This window comes from Equus przewalskii, chromosome 9 (assembly GCF_037783145.1).
Source record: "Equus przewalskii isolate Varuska chromosome 9, EquPr2, whole genome shotgun sequence".
NCBI classification, from domain to species: domain Eukaryota; kingdom Metazoa; phylum Chordata; class Mammalia; order Perissodactyla; family Equidae; genus Equus; species Equus przewalskii.
In genome coordinates, this window is record NC_091839.1 from 22,380,349 (window position 1) to 22,407,752 (window position 27,404).

Sequence of the window (27,404 nt, forward strand, 5' to 3'; positions counted from 1 at the left end):
AAACAAACAAAAATATGTCCGCACAAAAACTTGTACATGAATGTTCATAGCAGCATTATTCATAATATCCAAAAAGTAGAAAAAATCCCAATATCCATTAATGGATGAATGGATAAACAAACTGTGGCACATCCACACACTGGGATACTATTCAGCCACAAAAAAGGAATGAATTACTGACACATGCCACAACATAGATGAACCTTAAAAACATTATGCTAAGTGAAGGAAGCCAGACACAAAAGGCCACATGTTGTATGATTCAATTTATGTGAAATGTCTGTAATAGACAAATCGATAAAGACAGAAAATAGATTAGTCTGGGAGGATGGGGGAGTGAATGGAGAGCGACAGGTAATGAATATGCCATGTCTTTTTGGGAGATGAAAATGTTCTGGAATTAGATAGTAGTGATGGTAACACAACTTTGCAAATATACAAAAAGACCAAATTGAACTGTGCTTTTTTTTTTTTTTTTTGGCTGGGAAAGATTTGCTCTGAGCTAACAACTGCTGACAATCTTCCTCTCCCTTTTTTTTCCCCCTCCTCAAAGCCCCAGTACCTAGTTGTATATTTTAGTTGTAAGTCCTTCTGTCTCTTCTACGTGAGCTGCCGCCACAGCATGGCTACTGACGGGTGAGTGGTGTGGTTCATGCCCAGGAAGTGAACCCCCGTGGCCAAAATGGAGCATGACGAACTTTAACCCTAGGTCATCAGGACTGGCTCACGAATTGCACATTTCAAAAGGCTGAATTTATGGTATGTGAGTTACATCTCAATAGAAAAAAACTGTATGAGAAAAAGAAAACGGTCCTAGCTCCAGGCACAGCTCACCTGGGTAAACAACCTATGCCGTTCAGAGTCTCTTTGCCCTGCTTTCTTCTGCGTTTGCTTCATTTCATACAGACTCTCCCCACCTGATGGAAGCTCCAGGCCATTGGCATGTCCAGATTTAAACTTTACCAGCTAAGCCTCCCGGAGGGAAAGCGCCACCCTCCCAGAGCTCTCATTGGCCGGCTTCAGTCAGGTGCCCATTTCTGTGACTCTGATTGGTCAGCCAAAGCCGGGTGCCGAAGGCTGTACTCCACACAGAGCACGTGGACTAAACAGAAGGGAGGGGTCGTTTCCCAAGAGAAGAACACTTCTGTAACCAAAAGAGTAGGATACAGATGCTGAGCAGATGTCACACGATAGAAAGGAGAGTGAAAAGAGAGAAGGGGAGGCTGGAACAAGTTGAGGCAACCGGAAGAGTCCTACAGGTGGGGTATCTTGCAAACATTTTTAAAAGTGATGGATAGGGGCCCAACTGGTGGTGCACAGGTTAAGTTCGCACATTCTGCTTCACTGGCCTGGGGTTCCCCAGTTTGGAGCCCAGGTGCGGAAATGGTGCCACTTGGCATGCCATGCTGTGGTAGGCATCCCACATATAAAGGAGAGGAAGATGGGCACAGATGTTAGCTCAGGGCCAGTCTTCCTCAGCAAAAGGAGAAGGATTGGCAGCAGTTGGCTCAGGGCTAATCTTCGTGAAAAAAAAAAAAAAAAAAGAAGCGACGGATATTCTGCAAACTCTATTATTTTTTTTTAATTTTTAAAACTTATTATTTTTTATATATCTTTGTCATTTCTATGATATAAATCTCTCCTCTGTCTCTCCATGAAATCTTCAGTAAAATCTACCGTTTGCGGGAATATTTTGTGTGAGTGGATTTCTCTTGTGTTTCGTCTTGGGGAAACACGGAATGCACATGGGAAATCAAGCCACCAAGAGGCAAAGAAGGCCTTAGAACAGGTCATTAGACTTCTTCAGCAGTTTGTAGAAATCTTGATAGCAATGCAATTGGCAGAGGTGGAAGAGAAATTTCTTAGATCATCAGGGTCAAGGAAGGACCTGGCTAACATTAAGGTTAAAAATACCTACCTTGGTATTTTATACCATGGCTGAGCGGTTAAGTTCGCGTGCTCTGCTTCAGCGGCCCAGGGTTTCGTGGATTCAGATCCTGGGCGCGGACATGGCACCGCTCATCAGGCCACGTTGAGGCAACATCCCACATGCCACAACCAGAAGGACCCACAACTAAAAAAAATATGTATACAACTATGTCCTGGGGGGATTTGGGGAGAAAAAGCAGAAAAAAAAAAAAAAGAAGATTGGCAACCGTGGTTAGCTCAGGTGCCAATCTTGAAAACAAAAACCCAAAAGACTCCTCAAGTGATTCTCCTGAGAAACGCTTCTCTATGTTGATACCGTAAAGGCACAGAGAAATTTTAATTTTTCTAGCAGCAGAATTCCCTTTTTCCCATCCCAGAAGACCTGTTTCTGTGGAGGGCACACTTTGAAAAGTCACTTGGGCATCTGTTCACTGCAGACTTTGCAGTGTGAGGCGTGCTTGTTAGCAGACACAGCTAAGTCATTCAAGACGACAAGCAATTTTAGAAGCCACCTGGGGAAAGTCGGAGCGAAAAGAAACAAGAGCTGTCAGGTGCCTGGGGAGAACTTTTGGCGGTTTATGGAGGTGACTAATGGGAATTTTAATTGTTTACTCTCTGGTGTATCACGGAAACTGTCTCTGCCCCGTTTGCGTCCATCATCAATATAATCTATGTTACTCACAAACATGTCACAAGCTGGATTTGCTTTCACGTGAGATGAGACAAGATGCTGAATCCTTCGGTGGCATTGGATAAGAGCAGCGGCTGCCCCATGGGAGGGCACATCGGAGGTTTACACACACCCTTGTTGTCTTGGAGAGGCTACCAAGGGCTACCCCTTCAAAGACACGCACCACTGCCATCACCACCACTGCCATCAACAGCTGGTAGACAAGAAGCCACAAAATGGAAATCATCATTCCAGCGGACAATGGGGAAACCGAGACAGAGACGGAGGCCCAGAGAGTGTAACCTCCTAGCAGGGCTAGAAAATGATGGAGATGACTTTCAAATTCAGGTCTGTCTGACTCCAAGTTCAAGTGTTTATGCCCTTATCAGCTGGAAGGACACTTACTGATCCACCCTTGAAAGAGGGGTAAACTGAGGCCCAAAGAAGTGAAGTCACCAGGGGCCAGCCCAGTGGCGTAGTGGTTAAGTTTGCATGCTCTGCTTTGGTGACCTGGGGTTCACTGGTTCGGATCCCAGGCATGGACCTATGTCAGGCCATGCTGTGGCAGGCATCGCACATATAAAGCAGAGGAAGAGGGGCACCAATGTCAGCTCAGGGCCAATCTTCCTCAGCAAAAAGAGGAGGATTGATGACAGATGTTATCTCAGGGCTAATCAACCTCAAAGAAAAATAATAAAACATAAAAAAAGAGTGAAGTCACCAGCAGACCATTATATAGCACCCTGAAGCTGCCAACGACAGCCAGTCACCACTCCCACTGCCCAGGGCCCCAGTGTCGCATGGTCACAGTCATGCCCTCACTGGGACCTGCGCACAGGAGTTGTGAAACTTCCTCCATTGTTGTGTCCTCACTCTCTCCGACCGCAGACCCTGGCAGGAAGCTCCCAGCCTGGCTGGCCCCTCCCCCATTGGGTTTCAGGAATAGTCACATACATCCTAGCCCTCCACGCTCCCACCGTTTCTGCCCTCACCAACGAGGAAGACTCAGCCACTTGATATAATATAACATAAAAACATAATAGTGTGAAGGCCAAGTGTATGGCACTTAAAATTTGTTAAGTTCCGGCCGGCCGGGTGGTGCAGGGGTTAAGTGCGCACGTTCTGCTTCGGCGGCCCAGGGTTCACAATTCGGATCCCGGGTGCAGACATGGCACCGCTTGGCACACCATGCTGTGGTAGGCATCCCACGTATAAAATAGAGGAAGATGGGCCCAGATGTTAGCTCAGGGCCAGTCTTCCTCAGCAAAAAGAGGAAGATTGGCAGTACTTCGCTCAGGGCTAATCTTCCTCAAAAGAAAAAAATTTTGTTAAGTTCTTAACATCTCAGACCAGGTCATGTTGCCCTGTTTCAAGCTCTCCTAGAACCCCAGACTTGTCCTTCACAGAATTTAGCATGGAATGGAATTATATGTTGCCCTTGCCCAATTAGCCTATGACCACCAGCAGCAAACCTGTAGGCTAACAAAATCAGGCTCATTCCAGGAGAACCAGGGACAGGCTGGAGTTGGGACAGGGGCTCTGGCAATGGAGAGGATGGAGATCCCCCATCTCCCCTCCCCAAGTTTCAGGGATCCCCAAACAACTGCTGTCTCTGGAACCAGCCCATTTGCACTGGGACACCCTCTCCACCCAGAGTGGACACCTTGCACGGCAGTTCTGTCCCTTTGTCTTGACTCCCCCACTCCAGGCCATGCTCTGGGAATTTCCACTTGCAGCTGTAATAGTGGGAAAAGCTGTGTTCAGCAGGTGTGACAAAGATCCCCCAAATCACAGTGGCTGGACGAGACACATCTGTGTTTCTCTCTCGCATGAGGGGTCTGTGGTGACGCAAGGCCAGCAGGTGGCTCTGTTCCCTGAACTCACCCAGGGACCCAGGCTGACGGGATGTCTCTCCTGTCCTCTACAGATGGCATCCACACCTTGTCCTGAGGTGGCCGCCACAGTCGTCACCATACCCCAGGCAGCAGGAAGATGGAAGAAATAAAAATGGAGAGCAAGCAGTTTTCTTACAAAACCAAGATCCATAAATCACACAGATCATTCCCCTCATACCCCATCCTCCAAAACTTAGTCACCTGACCAAGGTAGTTGCAAGGGAGGATGGGAAATGTTGTCTCCGACTGGCCATCATGGTCCAGATAAAATTCAAGGTGCTCTGTTGTAACACGGAGACTGGATAAGCAGCGCGATCAGTGGTCTCCACTGTTACTGCCAGAGGCTGTGTTTCCTAAGGAGAAAGCAGTTCATTCTGCATTCCATTTTCCTAGAATGCACTACTATAACCACAATCGGCTTTTAACTTTTTTCCCCTTTTTCTTCCCAAAGCCCCCCAGTACATAGTTGTATATTTTAGTTGTGGGTCCTCCTCGTTTGTGCATGTGGGACACCGCCTCAACGTGGCTGGATGAGCGGTGCCAGGTCTGCACCCAGGATCCAAGCCATGGAAACCCTGAGCCAGCAAAGGAGAGCCCAGGAACTTAACCACTTGGCCACAAGGCCAGCCCCTCACAATCAGCTTTGGAACTAGCATTTTTGTCCTCCCTCCTCAAGCGGGAAATAATTGCATTCATTGAAAAAATTAAAAAGAAGGAGATAAGCAGCTCTCAGGAAAGCTTCTGCCCTGGGCTTCTCAGAAGAACACCCTCTCCCCTTGGTCAGCACATCCCGGCCAGCTTTCTGGACCAGCTCATTCCCGAGGCAGGAGATGAAGGGGTTCAGCAGGGGCCACACGGTGGTGTTGAGGAAGGCAAGTCCTTTGTTGAGGCGCAGCCGCCCGGTCTGCGTGGGGCTCAGGTACATGACGGCGCAGCTCCCGGAGGTGAGGGACACCACCAGGATGTGGGAGGAGCAGGTGGAGAAGGCCTTGCGGCGACCCCACGAGGAAGGCAGGTGCAGGACGGTGGCGACCATGCAGCCGTGGGACGGGCCGGTCACCAGCACGGCGCTGGCCAGGGTGCGCACGGCCACCAGGAGGCGCACTGGCTGCAGGAGGCCGGTGTGGGCGCAGGCCAGCGCCAGCAAGGGCGCGCTGTCGCGGAAGAAGTGATGGAGGACGCTCGGGCCGCAGAAGCGGAGGGAGAACATCCAGACGCCGGGCCCGGTGAGGAAGAGCAGGCGGCGCCCCCGCAGGCCAGCTCGAGCGCGGGCACACGCGCGTGCTCACGAGGGCTGGGGGCCGCAGCGGGCGGCGGACGGCCAGGGAGCGGTGGGCGGCCGTCACCGCAGCAGCAGGGGCTCCGCCGGGCCCAGGAGGAAGGAGAGCCCCGTCTGCGCGGAGCATCCGGCCCGGGGGATGGTCCCGCGTCCCGTGAGGAGGTGGGCCGGCATCTGCGGGGGGACGGCGGAGGGAAAGCCCAGCTCCAGCAGCGCGAAGTGCCGCAGGAAGTAGTACACGGGGGCGGCGAGGCGGCGGTCGGCCACCGGCAAGGTGACGATGAGCAGGTCCCCCGGGAGGGTCGCGACTAAGTGAGGAGGAGCGCGGCGAAGAGCAGCAGCCGCAGCGCGCGCACGTCGGTGACCCCCGGGAGCACAAAGGCCAGCGCCTCGGTGCGGTTGGCTGCGCGGCCCGGCCCGGGGGCGCCCATCTGTGAGGCAGGAGAGCCTGATGGTTAGAGACGCGGCCCGAGGAGGCCGCCTGCGCCTGATCCTGGCTCTGTGGCTTAGCTTCTCCGGGTCTCAGCGGCTCCATCAATACTGCGGGGACAATAAGTGTGCCCGCCCCATAGGTGGTTGTGTCGATGAAATGAGTGACAGCCTAGAACAGGGCTTGGCACGTAATGCACACCATCCCCGATGCTACCTATTATCTGTAAATACGGGAAAAAGCATCATTTCCTTTCATCAGAAGAGTTTGCCTCTTGTCCCTTTGGAACCCTATTTGCCTTGTAAATGCTTTGCCCTGAGACCTGTTCCTGGCAGGGCTTTACTTCATACAGACTGAGTTCATACAGTTTGGGACCAGAAAGGATAATATAGAGAATTTTGGTTTTGCTTTGTACAACTGTTTATTTATCTGTTTGCTTATATCTTTGAATGGTAGTATCGTACCCATTTGGAGAAGTGCATATGTCATTACTGTACCATTTCCTCAAATAGAACATCCAACTGCAGCCAGCACCCAGATCAAAAAGCAGAATACGGGGGCCAGCCCAGTGGTGTGGCGGTTAAGTTCCCCATGCTCCTCTGCTTCCATGGCCTGGGCTTGGCGGGTTTGGATCCCTCCTGGTTGCCGACCTATGTACTGCTTATCAAGCCATGTTGTGGCAGGCATCCCACATATGAAATAGAAGAGAATGGGCATGGATGTTAGCTCAGGGCCAATCTTCTTCAGGAAAAAGGAGGAGGGAGGATTGGTGGTGGACGTTAGCTCAGAGCTAATCTTCCTCAAAGAAAAAAAAAAGGCAGAGTACGACCAGCCCCGCCATGTCTCTCTAGTCACAACCCCTCTCCCAGAGGAAACCAGACAGAAGGATTTGGAGAGAGGAGAGACGGATGAGGTGTTTGCCAGCTGGAGAAGAACTCTTGAAAATTCGGAGCTACTGTGGGCTACTCTACCACGTCAGTTGTCTCTGCAGAACATGGGTAGCAAATGCCGCCCTTGTCCCCGTCTGAAATGCCGTACTCATTCCTCTAGAGCAGCAGCACCCAACTAGAAATATAATGTGAGCCACAAATGCGAGCCACATATGTGATTTCAAATTTTCTAGTAATCTCATGAAAAGACATAAAAGGAAACAAGTGATACTAAAGTAACATAAAGTAACATTTTATCTAACCCAGTATATCCGAAACATTGTCATTTCAACATGTAATCAATATGAAAGTTATACATGAGTTGCTTTACGTTCTTTTATTTGGACTAAGTCTTCAATCTGGTATTTCACACTTTCAGCACATCTCATTGCAGACCATCCACATTTCAAGTGCTCGATAGCCACGTGGGGCTCACGGCTACCGTATTGGATAGATGTGGTGGTTCTAGACCGTTATCCAGGCCCTGGTCGTTCGGTGTCCATTCTTGTGCCCTCCATTCCATCTTCCATTTCAGCTTCAGAGAGATCCATCTAGCACTCAGAGATGACACTACTTCTTCTCCTCTCGGGACTCTCCCATGGCTCCCCATTGCCCTCAGGATAAAGTCCCAGCTCCTCAGCTTGGCATTCAAGGCCCTTTATGGTGGGCCTCCAGCTGACGTCTACAAACTCATCGCCGACCCACCCCGCCTGAGCCCTCTACCCTCCCTCACGTTGCACATGCACTTCCCTCTGTCTAAAACACAGTTCGTTTCCACCACTTCTCTGCCAAGAAATGTCAACTCAGGCATCACCTACTTAGGCATAATTGAAGTAGACTAGTGGGAGGGGGACAGGAAAGAAGACAAAAGACTTGGTGGGCACTATCCTTGATCACCAAGCTAAAGATCCTGGACTTAATCCAGAAAGCAATAGAGGACCAGCTGAGGCTGGTCAATGGCGAGTGAGAGCCCATATTCTCTGCCATAACCTGAACAAGTGGAGACAGTGGGGAGGCGGGGAACTCTACACGCCCCTCGCAGGACTCAAGGTTGGATGCGCTGAGTGACTTAAGGGAGGAGAGAAAAGTCCCCACTGTAACAATAGCAAGAGTAGTGAAATCACTGCTAATTTTTAGTGGGTGCTAGGGGACAGCCACTCAGTCAGGTTCTCTGTATACATTCCATGCTATAATTTTCATTACTATTCTGTGAGATAGGCTCTCTTGTTACCCATTTTACAGATGAGCAAATACTTTCAGAGAGGCAAAGCGATTTGCCTGCGTTCACAAAAGCTGTAAAGTTAGTATGAGTCACCAACAGTATCTGAATTCCAAGCTTCCCCACCTCCCCCCCAGGGGAGTGTTTTCTTCCCCAGTTTCTCAGCTCCCAGAACTCCCCCGTTCACTTCCATATAAGAGCTGACGGAACAAGTGATTCCAAGCCTTTACTGTCCTTCTGCTGGGACCACTCTTTCTACTTAGGAACTGTTAGCCATGCATTTGAGATCCACATTCCATACGGCGCATGGTTTAGCATTCGTTGATTAAAGTAATCAATCAGTATTGAGCATCTCTCTGGTAGGAGAGATCCTGAAGGCACAGAAATGAAAAACAGGGGCCAGCCTGGTGGTGCAGCCGTTAAGTTCGTGCACTCTGCTTCTGCTGCCCAGGTTTCGCTGGTTTGGATCCCAGATGCGGACCTACGTGCCACTTGCCAAGCCACGCTGCGGCAGGCGTCCCACATATAAAGTAGAGGAAGATGGGCACGGATCTGAGCTCAGGGCCAGTCTTCCTCAGCAAAAAGAGGAGGATTGGTGGAAGATGTTATAATGCTCAGGGCCAAGCTTCCTCAAAAAAAAAAAAAAAAATGAAAAACATACTCATAGTCAAGTAGAAGAGAAAGGCAAGCATGTGAAAAATGGCAAATGGTGCGCTGGAAGAGAAAAATGTCCAAAGCATAGCTGTCCCTCAAAAGAGAGCAAATGATCTCTATTAGGGGATTAATGCATATCTCACAGAGAGGGGAGCTCTTCAAGCAGAGAGAAGAGCCTGTGCAAAGATCCAGAGGCCACGAATGGCACGAGATGTTGATGGGATAGCAAAGTGATCCATGTCATCCTGGTGCTCAGAAAGGTAACTGTGGGACTGAGCTGGAGAAGTCTTGGCTTCAGGGAAAGGACAGAATTAGATAAGCTTTTGGAACATTATTGGTGGCCAGCGAGGGAAAGGGACTAGAGGGACGGAGGCTGAGAGACGGGGTCAGGCTTTGAGGAGTCTGACGACACGTGATGAATGGTAGAAATTAAGAAGAGGGGGATACAGGTGTGAGAGGTACCCAGAAATCAAATCACAAGGATCGTGTCAGGGGGATGAGGGAGCGGGAAGAATCCAGTTTACGTTTGTCCTTCTGTCCTTGCCTTTGGGTGGGGTCCCCATGAAGACAGGGAAAAGGAAGGGAGCAAGATCGAGACAATGACAAAGAGTCTAGTGTGAGACGCCGTGAGCAGGAGGGTCCTGGGGCAAGGGGCGGCTCGAGCCCTGGAAAGAGGTCAGTGTGATGAGACCAAGATTTGGGACCGGAGCGAGTACAAATGCTGGATATTTCCCAGACTGTTTTGTATGTTTTTTTGTTTGCACTGTTTTTCTTATGATAACAAAAAAATGTAGTCTGTCTTGAATTCTCTCAGATTGAATTATTGTTCCTGTCCTCTGTGTTCTGCACCCAGAACACTCTTCTGTCCTCTCATGTTGCTTTGTATTAAAAGTGTACGCCTGTGAAGCAACCCAAGTGTCCACCGATGGACGAAGAGATAAACAAAATGTGGTGTCTACATACAATGGAATATTACTCAGCCTTAAAAAGGGAGGAAATCCTGTCGCATGCTACAACATGGACGAGGACATTATGCTGAGTGAAACAAGGCAGTCACAGAAAGACAAATATTTAATGATTCACTTACATGAAGCACCTAAAATAGTCAAATTCATAGAAATAGAAGGGAGAATGGCAGTTATCAAGGGTTGGGGGAGGGGAGAAAAGTGAGTTACTGTGTGATGGGACAAAGTTTCAGTTTACAAGATGAAACAGTTCTGGGGTTGGCCCCGTGGCTGAGCGGTTAAGTTCGTGCGCTCCGCTGCAGGCGGCCCAGTGTTTCGTTGGTTCGAATCCTGGGCGTGGACATGGCACTGCTCATCAAACCACGCTGAGGCAGCGTCCCACATGCCACGACTAGAAGAACCCACAACGAAGAATATACAACTATGTACTGGGGGGCTTTGGGAGAAAAAGGAAAAAAATAAAATCCTTAAAAAAAAAAAAGATGAAACAGTTCTGGAGATTGGTTACACAACAGTGTGAAGGTACCTAACACTATTGAACTGTACTCTAAAAAATGGTTAAGATGGTAAATTTTATGTTGTTTTTTTACCACAATAAAAAAAAGTATATGTGTGTGTGTGTGTGTATGTATGGGTAGGTAGATATAAATATAGATATAGATATGTAGATATATCCCGTCAAGCCTGATTGTCCCATCAGGTTAAGGGCGTCTCTGAGTTGTCTTGATGCCTCTAGTACTAAGCACAGAGTCTGGTGGGCTGCAGTTCATAAGTAAATGATGATGAGTTCTCTGAATAGTGAGTGAATGAGAATGTGAATGAATGGTGACTCAGTGATTCAATGACATTGTAATTGAGACATCCTGGTTAATGTTAATTGAGGGATCCTTCTTAACTGGAGGGTTAGACAAAGCTGAATTGGAAACTTGGCTCTGCCATTTGTCATGTGTGTGGTTGGGAGTAAGTGGGTTCACCTTTCTGAGTCTGTTTTTCCCTCTCTAAAATGGGATAATACCCGCCTTGCCTTTTCCATCGATTTTCTGTGAGACTCAAATATGGATATGAAAATATTTCATACTTATAACATATGATGCAAACATGAGAGTTATTAAAAGAATCGTGTCTCCTCCGTCTGTTAGCATGTGTCACTTCCACGGGTTCTATCCAGCTAAAGATTCATCATCCGAACTTGATCTGGGGTCTTGATGCCCCCTCGTCTCTGCAGGTGACCAGGCTGGCCTCTCCCGACTCTTCAGGCCAGGCCGCTGAGGGAATCTCATGGCCTCAAAACCACACGAGGAAGGAATCACTATCCATCCCCCCGAGTCCCATTCCGGTCCCATCAGCATCAGGGAGGTCTCCCCAAACTCGACCCCTTCTTCTCCCTCTTCAGCCGTCTCCTCCCACTCTGTCTCTCCTAGACGGTGACGTGAGTGGTGCCCCTGCAACGGGTAACAGCAGTCATTCTACCTGGAACTTACACGGTCTTCTTCGTCACCGAAGGTCAGGGTTCTGACTCTCAATTTTTCCCAGAGAGGCATATGGCATGAAACAGAGACAAAGGAGAAGGTAATCAACAAAAGCAACAGGGGTGACAGAGACGAGGAGAGGCACTGGGAGGAAGAGAGACAGACAGACATGGAAAGAAAGAACCAGGGGGAGAGCAGAGGTACAGAGTGGGGAGGACGGGCAGACAAAGAGAGACAAAGCAAGAAAGAGTCAGAGAGCTAGAGACAAAGGGAAAGAAGCAGACGGAAGGAGAGAGAAAGGAAGCAAGAAAAATAAGATGAAGACAGAACAGGGAACGAAAGAGAGAAAGTCGGAGACCAAAGAGAGACTCTGAGCAAACAAAGAGACAGAAAACAGTGAGGACAAGGTCTTTGAGACCCTTGGAGAAAACAGCTCTCCTGGTGCCAGAGGTCACTGTTATCCCTGATACTACGTCTGCCCCAAATGGGAAGGTGGGAATCCTTTCCCCTCTCTACTCCCCCAACACCTCCTGCCCTTGGGTTCCCAGTGGGAGATGTGTCAGTCCACAGGGACCCAGAAAACTTTGAAAACTTCTAATCATCCTTAAGGGACTGATTAACTCAACTTCCCTCAAACTCTTCTCAAGAGAACTTGTTTGGGGGTGAGAGTTTTGGGGACCATTTCCTTTTTGTTTCTTGTTTACTTTTCCCCAAGAGTAGAACGTGATTGGGGCTGGCCCCGTGGCCGAGTGGTTAAGTTCACGTGCTCTGTTTGGGCGGCCCAGGGTTTCACAGGTTCGGATCCTGGATATGCACATGGCACCGCTCATCAGGCCACGCTGAGGCAGCGTCCCATATGCCACAACTAGAAGGACCCACAACTAAAAACTACTCAGCTACGTACTGGGGGGATTTGGGGAGAAAAAGCAGGAAAAAAAAAAAAAGAGTAGAATGTGACCAGTCTCCATTCACTTCATTTTCTATTCTCTTACTTGCTTTTCGGTAGTGACAAAAGTAAAAAAAATCACTAGACTTGGGGGCCAGCCCGGTGGCACGGCAGTTAAGTTCTCACATTTTGTTTCAGCAGCTGGGGTTCGCCAGTTCGGATCCCAGGTGCGGGCATGGCACCTCTTGTCAAGCCATGCTGTGGCAGGCATCTCACATATAAAGTGGAAGAAGATGGGCATGGATGTTAGCTCAGGGCCAGTCTTCCTCAGCAAAAAAAAAAAAAAGAAGAAAAAAGTCACTGGACTTGGAGAGTTGGTTATTATCTATTCCTCTCCAAGTGTTAGTCCTGTAATAATCACCAGAATGATTACCATTGATTATATATCCACTCTAGTGGTTATATGTAAATATGTCAAGCCACATCTTCTTTTCCTAAAAACGTTTCAATCAATCATAATTTTGGGGAACTGACTCTTACTGACATTTGACAGAGACTGTGGGTTGTCCTTCTCTAGCTATTCTCTTCTTCCAGAACATTCTATAGTAGGTGGATACATGGCTGACCAGAATAAAGACTACATTTCCCAGCGCCCTTTGCAGATAAGTATGGCCACATGATCAGGTTCTAGCTAATTGGATGAAGGCAGCAGTGACATGACTACTTCCAGGTCAAGCCCTTAAAGGGATAGACTCCTCTTCCCTTTTTTTCTACTTCCTCCACCTTGTGGATTGGAATGTGGTCATGGTTGGTGAGCCATCATGGATCACATTTGTCCATATTCCTTTCTTCACCTCCCATTTAGAACTCACTACATGGTATCTGATAAGGAATCAAAATCATAAGCATAAGAAAAAATTGTTAAAGACTTTGAAATGGACCAAAAGTATGACTGGGTGTCTTAAATGTTAAACCAGCACATCTTTTTGGGTTGTCTGACCATACAGATGTCTGGAACCTTCATTATCTTTGAGCTATTTACAGTTCTGTTAAGTCGTAGGCAACTGATAATAACGTGAGTAATTTTTACCCATATCAATGCAAATGAATTGTGTTGGTAGAATGCAAGGGATTATTTTCCTGTGGTTAGACCACTTTTGCATGTATTTGTAAATTCATTTATAGATGTAGATATAGATAAATACTCCTTGGAACTGATGACAGCACTTTACTAGTTCCCTCATTAATAAGTTAAATAAAATCTTCGACAGATTTTCTTTTTGAATTTGTACGGGTGTCATGACTTCACATTTAAAAGAAGATAATCCTTTAATATAAGCCTTAAAAATACGAATTAGCTTTGGTTAAAATGAGTAGAAACCCTCCATCACAATGGGATCTGATGAGAGTCTTGAAAGGAAGGTATGTGTGTTGTCAGAGGTGCTCTGAGAACTTAATTGCCGTGCTGTTTATTTATTGCACTTCTTAGCTGGGTGAGGAGATTTAGGGGAGGGAATTTACAGTCCAGTGTCTGGAGAAGCACAGTGAAGAAGGAGTCCTATGGAAGACTTGTCTGTGAAGTCAAGTGTTTTTTTTTTTTTTTGAGGAAGATTAGCCTTGAGGTAACGTCTGCCACTAATCCTCCTCTTTTTGCTGAGGAAGACTGGCCCTGAGCTAACATCTGTGCCCATCTTCCTCTACTTTATGTGTGGGATGCCTGCCACAGCATGGCTTGATGAGCAGTGCGTAGGTCCGTGCCTGGGATCTGAACCGGTGAACCCCAGGCCACCGAAGCAAAATGTGTGAACTTAACTGCTGCCCCACCAGGCCAGCCCCTGTGAAGTCAAGTCTTATTAATGTTCATATCATACATGCCCTAAGCACCAGTTAAGACATGTCCCATGGCATGTAATAGAAAATCCATAGCCAACAGAAAATCCATCTGACGGTGCCCAGTCTCCCTGGAGAAGCCACTTTCCCTAGGATGCAGCACAGAGTCTGAAGCAGAGTAAAGGTCTGAAGGTTGCAAGTTCCTGACCCAGTTTCAGAGGGACTGTGCTGGAAAAGGGCAGGGCCAGGGTGTAGAGCCCAGCTAGAGGGAAAAATGGGACTTGCGCGAGTGGGGAGAGATGGAGGCAGAGGGGACGGGAAGCCAGAGCTGGAGAGGGAAGGCTCAGGTTGTGAGGAAGGACTGGGAATCGGCACACGAAGATGTGCCATCAAGTGCGGCAATATCTAAGATGGGGAGGACAGAGAGAGCTCTGGGGGCGGGCAGAGAAAGTGGCCAAGAGGGTAAGTGGATAACGCGTCCACAAGGAGGAAGTGTGGAGTATAGGGAAGAGAGTAAGCCTGCAAGGGAAGAAGGAAAGTATTGAGGGGGGAGAAAGAGTTAGTACGAGGACGAAGGACGCACAGGGAAAGAAGTGGCAGGGGGATGGGGAACAAGGGTGGAGTGGGGAGAGGTGGTGGGAGAAAGAGGGTCTGGCTAGAAAGAGAGAACGCAAAATGAGACAGAGAGCCTGATGGGGGAGGAAGAAAGCGGCTGTGTGCGGGACTGCACAGCTGTGTATAAAAGTTTGCCTCGAGGGAAGAAAAAGCCAGGTGGGAGTGAGGGAGAGACTGTGAGGGTGTGCATTGAAAGCACCAAGCAGACGGAGAAAGATTGGGCTAAAAGATCCAGGAAAAAGCATAGGGATGGAGATGCAGATTTACAGCACAGGTGGAGAGGAAAAAACCAACTTGGATGAGAAACCGCCCAGGGGCTGATGCACGTGTGTGTGAGGCGGGGAGGGGGGCGCATTGGATGTTTCTTAAAGAAATTGTTGTTCCTTTTGAATAAAGTAGAACAAATTATTATTTTTTTAAAGGATTTTGTTTATCTTTTTTTAAGTGTGGTTTTTTGGTGAGGAAGATTGACCTTGAGCTAACATCTGTTGCTAATCTTCCTCTTTTTTCCCCCACAAAGCCCCAGGACATAGTTGTTTATCCTAGTTGTAGGTCATTCTAGTTCTGTGCAGGACACCGCCACAGCATGGCTTGATGAGCGGTATGTAGGCCTGATGAGTGGTGCCATGTCCGCGCCCAGGATCTGAACCAGCAAAACCCTGGGCCACTGAAGCAGAGCACGTGAACTTAATCACTCAGCCATGGGACCAGCCCCTCTTTTTACCTTTTCTAATGTGGCTACTAGAAAATTTAAAATGACCTGTGTGGCTTGCATCATATTCTGTTGGAAAACACTGGTTTAAACAGCAATGAGATGTAATCAGATTTGATGCCAGCAATGCAAAAATATAAACAGCTGTTACCAAGACCACCCATGCACAGGTGGTGACAACTACAATACGGCCACTCCGGGGCGAACACCAATGTGCTGTCAATGGTAAGGTGCACCCCGATTTCAGAAGTGCTAAAGTGTGAAGACATATGCACTTTGGAGTGGATGATGTATGGTAATGAAAGAGTTAACACGTAAAATTCCTGAAAGAAAACAGTCAACGCTGTGGTCTGAATGTTCGTGTCCCCCCAAATTCATATGTTGAAAACCTGGCCCCCAACATGATGGTGTTAGGAGGTGGGGCCTCTGGGAGGAGCTCAGGTCATGAAGGTGGAGCCCTCATGGATGGGATTAGGGACTTATCAGGACACCCCAGAAAGCTCACTCGCCCTCTGCACCGTGTGAGGATACAGCAAGAAGTCAGGAGTCCGCAGCCTGGAAGAGGGTCTTCCCAGGACCTGACCGTGATCTTGGGCTTCCCAGCCTCCAGAATGGGAGAAATAAATTTCTGTTGTTTCTAAGCGACCCAGCCCATGGTATGATGTTACAGAGGTCCAAACGGACTAAGACAGTCAGCATTCAGTTCGAGCTTGCTGTATGAAGCCTGAGATCCCTATTCTAACTCCTGCACTAAATCCATCCGAATTTTTCGGTTTGCAAAAGATAGAAAATCTGAGTCAAAGTGGCTTAACAACAAAAAAATGAAGGCTCACATCATTGGAGCCCAACAGATAAGAAAAAATTCAGTTGATTCTATAAACATGTCTTCTAGACCTTTCTAAAAGCATCATCTTATGCAAAATGTAGTACCACTGTTTCAGGCTTCAAATAGAAATTACCCTCGTTTTATTGCCAAGCGGAGACATGATGTCTAGAGAATAACTCTACCATCCAGCTAGTTTTAGAAACAATTCTGCTGGTCAAAGTCAGTATGTGAAATTATTCAGACCAGTGCTAGTTGTCCCAGTGAGGGTCCTTGGCCCCATGTATGAATGTGTTCAAGAAAGTTAATGAGAGAGGTTGTGGAGAAAAGGGAACCCTCATCCAGTGCTGGTGGAATGCAAACTGGGGCAGCCACTGTGGAAAACAGTATGGAGATTTCTCAAAAAATTAAAAATAGAACTACCGTACGACCCAGCTATCCCACTACTGGGTATTTATCCAAAGTACTTGAAATCAACAATTCAAAGAGACTCATGCACCCTTATGTTCACTGCAGCATTGTTCACAACAGCCAAGATGTGGAAGCAACCCACGTGCCCAGCGACTGATGAGTGGATAAAGAAGATGTGGTATATATGTATTTACAATGGAATACTACTCAGCCATAAAAAAAGATGAAATTGTCCCATTTGCAACCACATGGATGGACCTCAAGGGCCTTATGTTAAGTGAAATAAACCAGAGAGAGAAAGACAAACGCCATATGACTTCACTCATATATGAAATATAAACAAACTTACAGACAAAGAGAACAAATTAGTGGTTACCGGGGGAAAGGGGATGGAGGGTGGGCACAGGGAGTGAAGGGGCAGACTTATATGGTGTATGACAAATAATAATGCAGAACTGAAATTTCACAACGTTAAAAACAAACAAACAAACAAAAAAATGTTAGTGAACATACCAGGGAATCTAGGACTCATCTTTTACACATAGGCAAATTGAGGCTCAAGTTAGTGGTAAATGGTAACTGAAAATCACGAATGATTTTGTCTTAAGATAATTGACCAGCAGTCAATTAGGGCAAGAGAAATTTTTTTTTTAAATTGGTACTTCCGTGGATGGTGGTAATCAAATTTGGAATTATCTTCCTAGGGGACAATGAAAAGTGACCTTTTTCTATTGTATAGGCTGGCCTCTGAGCTCCGACCTCTGACTCAGAGAGCGACCCAGGACCGGCCTGTGACTGCAGAGGATTTTCACCACCGGCAGAGGGCGCTAGGATGCAGCAACGGCACACACAGAGAGCCCCGCGGGAGGAAGTGAAACTAGTTGTGTTGCCCCCAAAACTCTTAAATGACTCACCACTGGGTACGGCTGAGCAAGTGAGAGCAAATAGAAATAATCTCAATGAACAATGGTGTGAGGTGCCAATTAGCCAAGTGGCAAAGTTCAGATAACTTAATAAAACACTAAGAGATGGAAGTGAAAGGATGCCATTGTTCTCTGAGGAAAAAAAAAAATCTCAATTTTTCTTTTTTAAACTCTCAACCTACCTCTGTGTGTATTATTTTTTTATCTTATTTTATTTTTTTTAATTTTTATTTTTTGAGGAAGATTAGACCTGAGCTAACATCTGCCACCAATCCTCCTCTTTTTGCTGAGGAAGACTGGCCCTGAGCTAACATCCATGCCCATCTTCCTCTACTTTATATGAGGGACACCTGCCACAGCATGGCATGCCGAGTGGTATGTAGGTCCACACCTGGGATCCAAACCGGTGAACCCCAGGCCGCCGAATCAGAACATGTGAACTTAATCACTGTGCCACAGGGCTGGCCCCCTTTTTTCTTTTTTCCCTCAGGAAAGTTCACCCTGAGCTAACATCTATAGCCAATCTTCCTCTCTCTTTTCTTTTCCTCTCCCCAAAGCCCCAGTGCATAGTTGTATATTCTAGTTATTAAGTCCTTCTAGCTCTTCTCCATGAACCACTGCCACAGGGTGGCTACTGATAGACAAGTGGTAAGGTTCTGTGCCCAGGAGCCAGCTCAGGCCAGCAAAGCAAAGTGTGCCAAACGTTAACCGCTAGACCATCAGGGCTGGCTCAAAATTCTCTCTTTTTTTTTCTTTTCTTTTTTTCAGGAAGATTAGCCCTGAGCTAACATCTGCTGCTAATCCTCCTCTTCTTTGCTGAGGAAGACTGGCCCTGAGCTAACATCTGTGTCCATCTTCCTCTGCTTTATCTGTGGAACGCCTGCCACAGCATGGCTTGCTAAGCAGTGCCATGTCCATACCTAGGCTCCGAACTGGCGAACCCCGGGCCGCTGAAGTGGAACGTGCAAACTTAACCACTGTGCCTCTGGGCTGGCCCTCAAAATTCTCTTAATTTTTTAAAACTCAGTGATTACCAGCAGAGACTAAAGCCAGCTGACAAGGTCCGCTCACAGCTTTGGAAATTAATAGGGTCACAGGTATTAAGCTCCTGAGCCTCCATTCCACACCTTTATTCAGCAAAACATTTGTGGAGGTGATTCTGAAAGATGATTCAACTCTGACGAAGACGACGGCTGATTTCAATGCCACCGGATGAAACGGGTATTTAAAGGCAGGGCAAGCAACGAACTTCTTTAGTTAGGAAGGAAGGAAGGAAGGAAGGAAGGCAGGCCACCTTGAGACCGATCACCCAGGAGTCACTCATGGCCAGAGAAAGTTACAGACTTAGTCTCCCGGGATGGTTTTGCCCAGTTAGAGACAATCCCAGTTGGAGTCAGTTAGGAAGAAAGGAGCCGCTGTCTACCCTTGTAGAACCCTTTAAGGAAGTAAAATAAAACCGATGGTAGAGTGGCAACGTGCCCAGACGGTCCTTACCCACCCTGGTTCACCGTGACATCACTCGGACCTAAGAGATTGCCTAACAACTGTAAACAGGCAAAGAATATTCGGAAGATGACTGTGCCTAGTCATATAAAACCGGATTCCTTTCACTTGTCGGTTCTATGAAACGTGGGAAATCCCCGTGGCAGATCAGTGGGGTCTCGATAGATTTCCTCAAACGGTGATCATCAAACACAGACGTCCTCCTCCGGGACACAGAGGAAAACGCGTTCTCCAACGTGAAACAGCGGCGAAGGTTGTGGGCATCCCTGTCTTGTTTCAGATTCAAATTTAACTTCCAGTGTTATCTTTATTACAGCCTCTAATATTTGCTCACCAAGTGAGATCCTGAATTTTAGGCTAAGAGATCTATCTATCTACCTACCTAATATTTTTAAGAGCTACCACTTCCTGTTTAATTGCATGCTAATGTTAATAAATAATAAGTCTTGTCAAATGCCCTCTTAGCATAGCTGCAGATGACCATATGATATTTTCCTACTTAGCTCTTGCTGGGGCCCAGGGCAGGACACCCTAAAATATCCCACAATAGCATATTGATTATTCCAACCTGCAAACCGTGGGCCGCTGAGGCGGAGCGCGCTACCTCAGCCACTACACCACTGGGCTGGCCCCTCCTGTTGTTTTCTTACTGTGATATTGTGGCTTAGAATAAGAAATATGCATTTGGTTGAGCCCATCTACCTGTATTCTAGAGTTCTTTGGCACTCTCGCTCACCTAGTTTAACTGAAGATATTGTCTGTAGGTATTTTATTTTGCCGTGTTTGTTTTTCTAGATTTTTTTTTTTTTATGGAGGAATTAGGGAGATTCAAAAATAAGCCATTCTTGTCTCTCTCTAAATGTGTCCATTATTCCTTGAAAACGTATTCATGATTGTCTGGCTGCACGTCCAGCTGGGTGAGTAGTGTGGGGTAGGGTGTGGAGAGACAGAAGACAAGACCTGGAGATGGTGAACGAGACGTGTAGGTTCATTGGGAGTTACTCACAGGGATGTCCAGTGGAGGCCGGCTGGGCAGAAATGTGCACCCTCAACCGAGGGTTGGGAAGGAGTTGCTCATATAGGGAGGGGCACAGAGACTATGTGCTTGCCAGGCGGGGCTGTCCCTGGTACGTCCAGCATTCCCGGGGACAGCAGTTCACGTGGAGGGGCTCTGTTTCCCTTCAAGGGGTGATGTTCTTTGAGTAAGATAAGGTAAGATCAGGGCTGGCCAGGTTCTGGATGGTTACGAATCCCAGCAGGTGGGCGTCCTGCTCCAAAGGGAGCCAGCAGCACCCATGGTTGCAATGGGCTTGTGGGCTCTTGCTGAGCAAGCAAGACCCAGGCTGTACAACCATGTCCATTCATTTATTCACTCAATCATTTATTCATTGAATACTCATGCCCCCAATGAATGCATAGCCACACATATATGCATATATGATTCAACGAACAATTATGTATGGAATGCTTACAAGATCGAAGCAGGAGCTAGGAACACACAGCAGACGCCACCTATGCATTGCAGAGCAAAACAATTACTCATGTTTTCTCATCAAATCAAAGACTCAGGAAGAGGCATATAAACAGTTGGCATGCAGAACTCTCACTTCATGCCAGTCTTTCTAGAACTTTTGTCACGGTGCATTTTGAACATCTGGGTCTTGGGTCAACCAGTTATATCTGGCTTATGGCTCGCTGCAAGGCAGGACCCAAGCTATTCAGTTTGTATCTGCCACCGTGTTGCAGCACAAAGTCTGGAACACAGGGGGTCTCAAGAAAAGTCTGCTGAGTTCAGAAGCTATTTAATAAGTCAACTGCGGAAAAGCAAGGTTTTGCATTTTGTTCTCAACCAGGGTTCCTCAACGTTGACACAATTGACATTTGGGGCTGGGTCATTCTTTGTGACGGGGCCGATCTGAGCATTACGGGATGTTGCAGCATTCCTGGCCTCTACGCACTAGATGCCAATGCACCGCTCCTCCCTCCTCTAATCGTATCAACCAAAAATGTCTAAAGAGACCCTTGGGGGGAGGGGTAGATTAAACATCTCCATTTGTTCTGTGTTTTTGATGCCTTGATGTGTTGGGGTCTTGCTGACCCTGGATGGAGTGCCCCTTCCAGCACTAGCCAGTTCCTAGAGATAGCCAACAACTAGCCTGTGAGCGATACTGTCTCAACACAGATTTGACATAAGGGAAGCCATATTATGGAAAAGAAACATATTGTAACTTTAAATGACCTCTGACTAACTAGCCCAGGGGTGCTCTCTAGATTATGTGGCCCCTTCCAGCTGCTTAAGATGATAACTTTGTTCTTTGAGTTCCTTAGGAAGGTGATGACCCCTGGGCAAAGAGCCCATGCTGATGGCCATCATCAACAACCACTGAAAGATCAGGGAATGGGGCGCGGCTCCATTCTCTGATGCATGTCCAGTAAAACAAGGGGCTATCAGGAACTGGGACCGAATGTCTGCCCGCCCAGAGACCTGCCACCTCCCCTACCTGGAGACCAGCTCCATATATAACTGGCCTATAGTCTTTGTTCTGTGAGATCGTTCTTCTGGAACGACCAACTTCCCTCTTGCTAGCAAGCTGTAACAAAGTCCTTTTTCTCCTACCACCTCGCCTCCTGACTAGTGGCATGTCTTGTGGCGAGCAGACAACCTCTCTTGGGCGGTAACATGAGCACGCCTTCCATATGTAAACCATCCAATCTAATCCAGCTATTAAGTACACTCTGGACTACTATTTCCCCACCCTAATCACCCCAGGGCCAGGAACCAGACAGCTAGGGGCAGCCGCTGTGCTCTAGAGCCTGCTAAAATTATTCAAACGAGCGCATCCTAGGTCTGCTCACCCTGCCTCACCACAGAAACCGCAATAAAGTCTGCTGCCCCCGTCTCCCCCTAACTCCTCTGCCTCCTGACTGACCCTGGTGCTTCCCCTTAGCATGGCGAGCCCCCTCCCCTGAGGATTGCGAGTATAATTGTGCTGTTTTTACTACCAGTGATATTGGCTCAACACAAGGTTGACATAAGGGAACCCATATTGTAGAAATGAAACTATATTGTAACTTAGACTTTTGATTAACTAAGCCTGACTCACCAGCCCCTTTGAATCTTTGCTTTAGTTGGCCTAGATGAATAAGGGTCTGTCTCTGGGGAATTTGTGGGCTCTGTAGATTTTGTGGCCCCTGCCAGCTGTGATAAGATGATAACTTTGTTCTTGTGAGTTCCTTAGGAATGTGATGACCCTGGGCAGAGAGCCTATGCTGATGGCCATCACCCAGGACAACTGAAAGATCAAAGTACAGCGTGTTGCTCCAGTCTCTGATGCATAGCCAGTAGAACGAAAGACTATCAAGAACTAAGACCAAATGATCGCCCCCGTGGAGATCAGATAGATGCCCCCACCTGGAGACCAGATGCCTCCCCCACCTGGAGACCAACCCCCTATATAACTGGCCTGCAGTCTTTGTTCTGTAGGATGTTTCTTTCAGACATTAGTCTACCATCTTCTCTCTTGCTAGCAAGCTGTAATAAAAACCCTTTCTCTCCCACCACTTGCCTCCTGACTATTGGCATGTCCTGCGGCTGGTGGACGATGCCTCTTGGGCAATATCACCAGCGCTTCTGATGCCAAGAGTGTGTAGGATTTTCCACACCAACAACCAGTTCTCCAACTCTCTGTATCTCAACTGAGGGTCCAGTGGTTCAGTTTGACTCTGACGCTATCTGCCCAGAGTTAGTGTCGGGTCCCGCAAATTAAGCGCTCAGTCCCACAAGACTCAGACCTCAGACGCCAGTTTCAAGTCCCAAATTCCTGCCTGTACTTCTGACCAACTGGCTATGAACATAGGGTTCCCAGGACCCCCTCCTCAGGGTTGACAATTTGCTAGAATGGCTCACAGAACTCAGGAAAGCACTTTACTGATTACTGGATTATTTTATAAAGGCTACAATTTAGGAACAGCCGAATGGAAGAGAGTCATAGGGCAAGGAACGGGGGGACGTGTCTGCCTAGACATTCCATGCCCTTTCTGAGTACACTACCCTCCTAACACCTTGATGGGTTTACCAATCCAGAGGCTCTCCAAATCCCACCATGTAGGGGTTTTTGAGGACATTTCATTACATAGGCGTGATTGATTACATCATTGGCCACTGATAGTCTCCAATCTCCAGCCCTTCTCCCCTTGCTGGGGGTGTGGTTGACAGTTCCAACCCTCTAATCATGCCTGGATCTTTCAGGGGACTAGCCCCTATCCTGAGGCTCACTAGGGGCCCCCAGCCACCAGTTGTCTCATTAGTATACAAAAGACATTCTTATCACTCCGGAGATTCTAAGGGTTTTAGGAACTGTGTGCCAGGAACTGCGAGCAAAGACCAAACACTAAAACAAAAGATGCTCCTATCACCCGGATCACTCAGGAAATTACAGCGGGTTTTAGAAACTCTGTGTCAAGACCCGGGGACAAAGACGAAATATATACGTCTTACTATATTACAGTAACGGACCATGTTTTCTGTTGCACGTCTTCTCATGTGTTGGCCTCACCCTACCTGAGTAATAATAAAACCTGTATTTTAAAACAGGAAGCCAAATGGCCCCCAGTTGAGAACCATTGTTCTAAACTTATCTGTTACACTCATTTACTAATTTTATGCACAGAATAACTTTGCAAGGAAGAAGGACCTTATATTTGTTCCAAATTCTAGAATAATCTGTGCAATCTTCTATACAGGTTAAGATGCTTAAAACTTTGTCAGCGAGGTTATAGCCAGCGGTTAATTATCACAAGTTTTTTAGCAAACTCGCCTTTGCTGTACAAACATGGTTCACAGCTTTGGATTGGCAGAATTTTTCACAACAAACATGGCGAATGTTACTAACATTATAGTTTCAAGGTTTCAAATTTATAGTCTTTGAGACCATTATAAAAATATATAAATGTTATAAAAGTATTGCCTTTTGTGATGGCAAGTTATGTAATAAATGTATTTTTTGCTCTAATTTTAAGACATTTGGTATCTAAATATTTGCTAACCCAGTGCTCAACCACTCCTTAAAGATTGTCTGAAGGTTTTCTCACTGACTGCAAGTTGAAACTCGTGTGGCCTCTGGTGTCAGTGTTAATTTTGTTACCGAAACCGAAGCGGGTTCCCTCCTGGCGAGTTAAATCAGGCTCTCCACCAGAAGTAGTTGTCTCACAAAGTAAAGTGTATTTCTGGCAAATAGGAGACCATGGGGAATCGTTTCCAGAGTCATGGTGCCCCAAACAAAGGGAAGCAAGGACATTTATTTTGCATGGGAAATGAATATTCAAAAGGTAGAGGTGGGTATTACCTTGCAAAGGCTCAGTTGGAAAACAGGCTTCCACACATACTGCAGGTTATGGTAATAAGGCCTCCTCCCAGAGAGATCTTAGCATTAAAAATAAGGCAAAGGTCACAGGCATTGCTCTTGTGGTGAGTCTTGGTCTGATTCAGAGAGGTTGGTGACGGCATCTCTTTAGCATAACAAAAGGAAAAAGAACAATTTGGAAAAACAGTTAAAATATCCAAACCCACCTTTGAGTTCCTTGGAGTAACAAGTTGGTGACAATCTTGACCAAAGATAGGGCTTATCATCCTTATTTCATATTTCCACAGAATTAATAAGCCCTGAGGTGACAACTGGAAACCTGCTTCTGACAGAGACTAGCCTTGCCTGCTGCGTCTCATATCCATCAACCTTGAGTAACCATAACAGGTAACATTTAGTGAGCACTTACTATGCATTAGGCAATGATCTAAGTACTTTTCATGCTTTCAATCATTTCGTCATCCAGTCGCCCTGTGGGGTGTGTGTTCCCCTTGAGAGCTGATACACCGAGGATACACCTAGTTACGTCTTGCTGTGTAACAACCTTCTCAAAATCTGAATAGCTTAGACCATAATGACTTACTTCCCATGATTCCCTGGGTGGTTTGGGCTCAACTGGGTGGTTCTTCAGCTCCGTGTGGTGTTGGACAGAACACTCATGCAGCTGCCTTCTGTTGGTGGATAAGTTGAGCTGGAAAGTCCAAGACGTCCACAACCATCTTTCCAGAAACCATGTACCAGGCATTTTGCCTGTAATAGTGGAACCAGGATTTGAACCTCAGCTGTCTCCAGCAGTGGCCTTGCTCCTGACCATGGTGCAATTCAGCCTCTCCCTGTATACTTCCAAAGACACGTATCAAGGGAGATTCAGGAGCAGAGCGACCTCCTCTGAAGCTCAGAATAAAGGCAGTGTGTGATGGTTAATTTTATGTGTCAACTTGACTGAACCATGGGGTGCCCAGATATTTAGTCAGACATTATTCTGGGTGTGTCCGTGAGGGCGAATCTGTGGACTGAGTAAAGCAGACGGCATTCCCCAAGGTGGGTGTGCTTCATCCAATCACTGGAAGGCCTGACCAGGACAAGGCTGAGAAAGAAAGAAATCCTTCTGCCTCACTGCCTTCCAGCTGGGCCATTGGTCTCTTTCCTGCCTTTGGACTCAAACTAAAACACTGGCTCTTCCTGAGTCCGGAGCCTGCTGGCCTTTGGACAAGAATTACACCATCGGCTCTTCTGGATGTCCCATTTACCAAAGGTAGATCTTGGCACTTGTCAGCCTCCATAATCACATGAGGCAATTCCTTACAATAAACACTCTCTTTCTCTCCATTGTGCAAGTATATATGCATATATATATATATATATATATATATATATATACATATGCACAAATAACCATGCTTATCATCATCCTATTAGCTATGACCACTGGATGAACAACTCTTCTAAGTGTGGGAGACCAAACTCCCAAATGTATTCATTTGCTTCCCAGAATGCCTTAGCCCAAATCCCCTGGATATATTCATTTACTTCCCAGAATATCCCCAGATGAGCCCTTCTTCCTCTTAAAATATGTATCTGCATGCCTCCATAACAACAATTTAATAATTCTGAGAAGAACAGCTCCTTTCTTTTAAACTTTTTACTATGTTCCAGGCATTCTTCCAAATCCTTTGAGAGACTGAACTCTTAACTCTGAATGGCAACCATGACTCTTTCACTCACAGTCTGGAATTTAGAGCGTCTGAACCCACATCCACCAGTGAACCTCTCGGAGTGACTGGCTCCTCAAAGGCACGTTTATCAGTGTTTGATACTTTCAAACTAATAAATTATCTTGTTCTTGTTTCGTGGGTGCTGGCAGAAGACATGAGACTCCTGGATCAGAGACAAAAGATTTTATTACTTGTAGCACAGCAGGTAGCATGAGCACCATGTTTGTGTTGGTTCCCTTTGTCCCCCAGGTCCCACCTGAGCAGCACAGAGGGGCCCAGATGGATTCTGCACGTGCAGCGGTTTGCATCATAGCGCAACAGTACTAACCTTGGGGAAACCCACCCCTTTTATAGGAAGACTGCTCTTTATCCCAGAAGGAGACATTGCCTCATTCCTCAAGGTTGCTTGTGGCAAACTAAACCCTAAGAAACGGCCAGGTAAAGAGTGGCAGGGCCTTGCATTCTTGGCTTACCCAACAACAACACACAGAAATGTTCAGGGTCCGTGATGGATTGCCTCTCCCAACAGTATTGCCTTATATACCTGACTCAGTGACTAGCCTACCTTGTCTTGAACAGATGTCTCCAAGTCATCAAAAGAATGAGTGAGCATTACCTGGAACTAATAAAGCCCTCAGATCATCTCAGCCCATAATCCCTGGATAGATTTATCCCTAACAGAGTGAGTCTATAATCCCCCCAATATTAATTGCCTCTAACAAGACTATCTATCCTTTTTCTTTCTTTCTTTTTTTGTTTTTGAGGAAGATTAGCCCTGAACTAACTACTGCCAATCTTCCTCTTTTTGCTGAGGAAGACTGGCCCTGAGCTAACATCCGTGCCCATCTTCCTCTATTTTATACATGGGACGCCTACCACAGCATGGCTTTTGCCAAGCGGTGCCATGTCTGCACATGGGATCCGAACCAACGAACCCCAGGCCGCCAAGAAGCAGAACATGAGAACTTCGCTGCGCCACCAGGCCTGCCCCAAGACTATCTATCCTTGAGTGTCTCTGAATATTTAAGCTTACATTTCTCCAAAACACCTTATAAGCTGGGGACTTGCCAGATATAGGGGACCACAAGATTGAAAACATGAGTGACAGCTGTCGATCAGCCTGCCCAAGTCACACAGTTGTTCATAGATAGCCCCAATAGGACCTATAACCAAGTACTCTGGGA

The 27,404-nt window shown here is 46.9% G+C and overlaps 1 pseudogene; it reads right to left on the reverse strand.

Annotated features, from left to right (window-relative positions):
* Positions 1-3,703: 3,703 nt before the first annotated feature.
* LOC103556213 (olfactory receptor 6E1-like) lies at positions 3,704-6,233 on the reverse strand (annotated as a pseudogene).
* Positions 6,234-27,404: the final 21,171 nt, after the last annotated feature.